Here is a 6,048-nt window from a genome sequence, read left to right on the forward strand (position 1 = left end):
AGTGTATTTTTTATGTATTGATAATGTCATGAGACAATATTATTTTATTAATACAAGCGTAATGCAATGTACATTGATGATTTAATTTAACCATCTTTGACATGACATGGATTGTTATCCTTACATGAGCTATTCTAAATGATTTTGTTTTGATCGATTTAAAAATTGGCAAATATGATTGTTACATTAGTAAAAATAATATTGACAGTAATAATAAAGTTTAATTATTTTATAAGTTTTTATAATTCTATCGAAATTTTAATTAAATTTTTATATTTTTTTAATTGAATTTTTATACTATAATTTTATTTTAATTTAGTTCTGTCATAACAAATATATTTGAAATAATAGAATATTCTATTAAAAGTTAAATATTCTCACTATTAGAGACTTGATTGAGGACATCTTTATATTTCCAAAACACTAAAAGAACCATTGGCATTTTGTCCCAAAGTCAAAGAGTCCTAGCCCTAAGTTCTTCTCGGAGCTCTTAACGGGTCCATGGCTTTGTCTTGTCTAGCTGCGTCTCCTCCGCTCGTCATCTGTCGTGGGGTCCTCATCCGTAGCGTGGTCATCGTCCATCATGTGGTCGTCATCCCTGACGTACTCATCGTCCCTTCCGTGCGCGTCTCCCTTTGTCTTGTTCGTGGCTCATCCGCCACCACTGCTCATTCGTCATCAGTGGTCATCCGCAATCATTAAACCCATTCTCTCGCTGCATTGCGCCTCCATCCCTCCCTTGCTGTCTAAATGCTGCTCTTCATCCCCATGTTCTTCTCCTTTTGCAACATCTGGTGATAATTTGATTTTTTTCCTATTTTTTTCAAGGTTAATTCCTTTATTTTAAGCATATGTGAATTTATTGATATAATGGTTTATGAACTAATTAGGAAAAAAAATGGCACTGGTTGAATTGAAATCTTGAATTGATTTTTGAATTGGTTTATAAATATGAATATGTAGGAATTTTGTTAATTATTAAATTAGTTTCACTGATTATAAATTTTGTTGATTGTTGATTGTTGTTGTGATGATGCTGGTTTATTAGTGTTTTTTCTTTCTTTTTGTTGTAGTGATGGAATTGGGTTTCACTATATACCTACATTATGGTGGAAAGTTTCATGATACATGACACGATCTAGAGTATTTTTTGGTAGGGGAAGGGAGGAGAAGGGTGTTGAAAGACTTGCATTTTGAGCTCGATAAATGGAGTCTGCAAGAAATAGTTAGTGAGTTAAAGAAGTTAGGGTACAATGGTTATGGTAAGATATGGTATTATGAACTAGGCTGTCAGTTGAACTCAACTCTTAGAAAATTTATGAGTGATGGAGATGCCATGAGAATTGGTAAGTTATTAGTGTCACAAAATGTTAAGCACTACTTGGTGTACATTGTTGATGGATGTAGAGAAGGTAATGGTGTTGAGATAATTTCAAATGATAAAGATTATGTGCCAATTAAAGCTAAGTACAATGGTAGTAGTTTAATAGAAGTAGAAGTTGAAGGTGAATCAGAGCCATCTAGTTAGGAGGATAGATTTGATGATAGTGCCGATGATTGAGATCATGAGGACAATTTTGGTTTTGAGGTTAAAGATGGAAATGATATTGGAGCTTCAAATGCTTTTAAGGGGTTCAATGGCCCGTTAAACCAAGATGATAATATACAAGCTGTTAGTGATGATGTTGCTATTCATGATGCTACTGTTGACGAGGATGTTGAAGTTGGAGAAATTTTTAAAGATTATGAAACTGAAGATATTGATAGCTATGAGGGAGATTTGGGTGATATGATTAATGGAGCTACTTTTGACAATGATGCTGCTGCTGCTGATAATAGATCTGATGTAAATATTCGCAGAGCTGAGAGAAAAAGACAAGTTGAAATAGACAGGGGTAGAGAAAGGGGCAAAGGAAGGATTATTGCTGCATTTTCTCAACCAACAATAACCTTTGCTGCTGCATCTTTACAATCACTACCCACCACACTTGTTGTTGCATCTTCTCAACCACCTCCCATAGTTGCTACTTCAGATTCTCAACCTCCAACCACAACTATTGGTGTTGGAGATTTTGAGGTTCCTATCATAGCACCTTGATCTTTATAAGTTGTCTTACCTACTATTTTTGTATCCTCCCATCCTCTTACATCTGTTGCAGCTGCATATTCTCAGTAACTACCTAGAGTATCTTCTCAAGCCTTGCTAAAGACAAAGGTGTTTGGTGTAAGAAAAAGTGGACGACTCAAATTAGGAGTGAGGAAGGCAACAGGCCAACCAAGCCTACATATAGACCTAACTAACGAATAAAGCATGATTCCATTGAGTTGTTGAGGTTGTTATTCAATAGTATATGTTACGATGAATTGTATAGGATTTATTGATTATGCTGTAATTTTGTGGCCAATGTTTTGGTATTGGTAGGACCATTATTTTGGTATTTTGTTTTATGGTTGGATCACTTTTAAATGTCGTTATATGACTATTTATTTTGTGATATATTGTAGACATATGATTTACAGGACCATTATTTAATGACTATCTAGATATGTGACATATTATATGGTCACTTATTTTGTATAACTTGTGGATATATGGTTTAAATTTAAAGATTGAACTCTAAAGTTTTCGTCAACTCTGTTTTATGTTATATTCAAACAAAAGACAACAACGACAACAACAAAACCTTGTCCCACTAGGTGGAGTCGGCTACATGAATCAAACGACGCCATTGTGCTCTGTCATGTATCATGTCTACAGAGAGACCGTTTACATATAGATCTTGTTTGACCACCTCAAAGATGGTCTTCTTAGATCTTCTTATGCCTTTCGCCCCTTGTCCATCTTCCATCTTATCTACCCTCCTGACTGGGTATTCTTTCTATCGGTTTTCTTCTCACATGTCCAAATCACCTGAGATACGATTCAACCGTCTTTTCCACAATGGGTGCTATTTCAACTCTCTCCCGTATATCTTCGTTCCTTATTTTATCCAATCGTGTATGACCACTCATCCATCTTAACATCTTCATCTCTGCCAACTCAGCTTATGTTCGTGCTCCCTTTTGGCCACCCAACACTCCGTACCATAAAGTATAGCCGGTCTTATAGTGGTGCGATAGAATTTACCTTTAAGTTTTAAAGGTACTTTTTGTCGCATATAAAACCAGATGCACTCTACCATTTTAAAAAATACCTTATACAACAGAAGACATTAATGTAAAATTTAATCAAACTAAATATAATTAACAGTAATTGGATTGAAGTTATAGAATCCCTTATATTAGAATAATACCTTATACAACACAAGTAATTTTAAACCCTTACAAACCACATTGTAATTACTAGGACTATCAAAAACATAAACAATATATATTACATTTTACATTGGTTTTTCATATTGTCTTTCAATCTTCCAAGTTGTTCTTGGACAACATTAAGCTCATCACACAATCTACCCACATAAGCATTCTGTAACACCCCGTATTTTTTAAAATTAAATAATTAGTTATTTATGAGTTATTATATTATATTTAGATTTTATGCATTTTCATAAGTCTTACCATTCCTTTTCACTCTTATAGCTTCTCTTGAGCTTAGCATGAGGACATGCTACTGTTTAAGTGTGGGGAGATTTGATGATATATTTATATATAGTTTATCTTGTGCTTAATTGAGCGGATTTTATCAATTTTTCATATACTTATTCATAGGCATCCTTGTGTTGTCTCAGCACTTGGATATGTTTCTCTTCTTGTTCTATATTCAGACTTGAATTTATGATCATTGGGTAAGTATTGTTGGCACCCAGATATGCATATTTCAAATCAATTCAACCTTCAATTGAACACAACTTTTGATCTGGAATTCTGATTGATGCACCGTTTGCGGTCACGCAACCGCGACATCGAACTCTACAAAATCCACACAATTATTCTGAAGATACTAGTATAATTACTACAAATAGAAGNGTGGCTGAAACGTGGCTGCCGTGCATAAATACATATATAATGGTAATTGGACACCTTGTCAGCATTTATTATTTTTCACCATCTAATAAGTGAGTTTGAATAAGTAAATGTTGATTTGGTTGATTATTACTTAAATTTGAATGAGTGTATGTTAAATTATTGTTGTTTGCTTGAGATTTTGATTTAGTTATATATGAACAACTAATTGAGGTGTTTTGATTATTTTTTGGGAGTAAAAATAGAATTTTCAAAAACTTTAAAAATTATATTAACTGATTTTGAATTATTAAAGAAATGATTTTGCTGCTGGAGTTGATTTGATTTTGGAAGCGGTTGGATTATATTAATTGTTTTAAAGGTTTTGGAGAATATCACAAAGATATGGCTTTATTTTTAAAAGAAAAAGAGAAGATAAATCGGCACGTGTGGTTATGAGAATAATTGAAAGGTCACGAGAGGGTGACGGAAAGTAAATAGTTATGGTGCTGATGTGAAAATGTTATGTCATGGGCTTTGTTTGTGAATGATTGTGCGGGGATGCCCGTGTGTATGAAATGGCTTCAAGGAGAAAGGGGCACATGCTTCAACTGGAGAATCAGCACCTGCAAGTACTTGCAGAGATCATATTTGGTATACTTCAGCTGGAGAATCAGCGCCTGCAAGAAGTAGAAACTTGCAGAGGTTATGCTACTGGAATGCTTTATCTGACTTGCGAGTCGGATTGCGTTGGGTGCGGGTTGAAACCGACAAATGAGATCATTACCTGTGATAGGAATAGACATGCATCATACTTGTTTGCGCATATTTGTTTGGGAGTGTGTTTCCTGTAATTGTCGGTGTGCTAAATGGCTGTTTGAATTATGTGTTCTATAATTGTTGAATTGAATTGTCTCTTGTTGACTGCTATTACTAACCAAGTATATATAAAATGAACTTAACTTCGAACTCCGACCCTACTAAGAACTCCCCAGTTCTTACTCCCTATCTCCACCTCTTTCAGCTACAGGTGCGAAGGCTTAGTGCGAAATTACAGGAACATAGAAGATTATATTTGCAAATTAAGTTCTTAGATTTTATTTTTTCCCTCGTCGTTTATTGTTTTTAGTTTTAGAGGGGGTAGGACTTGTATTTGAGTATCTTGAAATAAGTCTATGTAAATAATGTTATGTGAATATATATCTTTGTGATCAAGTAATTAAAGTGAAAATTTTTCGTTTTCTTAACTGAAGTTTCAATTCGTATTCACGAAAGTTCAATATTAAATAAACATAGTATATAATTAAAGAAATTGAGGTAAGTAGCGCTCGAACTTTTAGCGCAATCATGAGGTGTTAAAAGTTAGGGTGTTACATTATGGTATCAGAGTAGTTCATTCCTGTTAGAGCCTTGGGGATGGACTGACTATGCTTCATTGCATACTCTGAGTGTCTGTCATGCAATAGGACTTGTCCTAATAACAAGATTTTGAGTTTTAGATGCATGAATATCTATTGATTAATGCTGTTAGTTGACCATTGCATTTCTCATGGTATTAAGTCTGGCTAACTTAATACTGATGATTTGTGTATACGAGAACACTAATAAGTTATCATGGACGAAACAGAAGTAATAGATAACGCAAATTGTGGGTTTTGGAAGCGTTAGCAGTTGTGTCTCGGGGTTGCTCGGTTACATATCTTGTCCCTCCATGGTTTGTCTTTAAGTGTTGTCTGAGATTTCTTTCTTGAAAAAGTGGACTAATTATTCTCCAATCCTATTCCTTGTTCATATGCATTTTTCATTCGATCTTAAACTGCATATGTTCGATCGAATTTCCTGAGATATCCACTTTTCTTGAGATATCAAGCCTACTTTGTAACTTCTACTTTGCAACCACACTTCAACTCTATCATCTTTATGTCATATGAAACTCAAGTATTTAAAACTATATATGTATCAATATGAGTTGAAACTTTTTGTTTTTTATAAGGTATTTCAATATATATATATATATAAAGTGTTAAAATTACGTAATGTTTGTGTAATATGCTAATTTTCAAAAACGAAAATTTTTATAAGTGAAGTAAGATGTAACATCCT

Source organism: Arachis duranensis, chromosome 6, assembly GCF_000817695.3.
Source record: "Arachis duranensis cultivar V14167 chromosome 6, aradu.V14167.gnm2.J7QH, whole genome shotgun sequence".
NCBI classification, from domain to species: Eukaryota; Viridiplantae; Streptophyta; class Magnoliopsida; order Fabales; family Fabaceae; genus Arachis; species Arachis duranensis.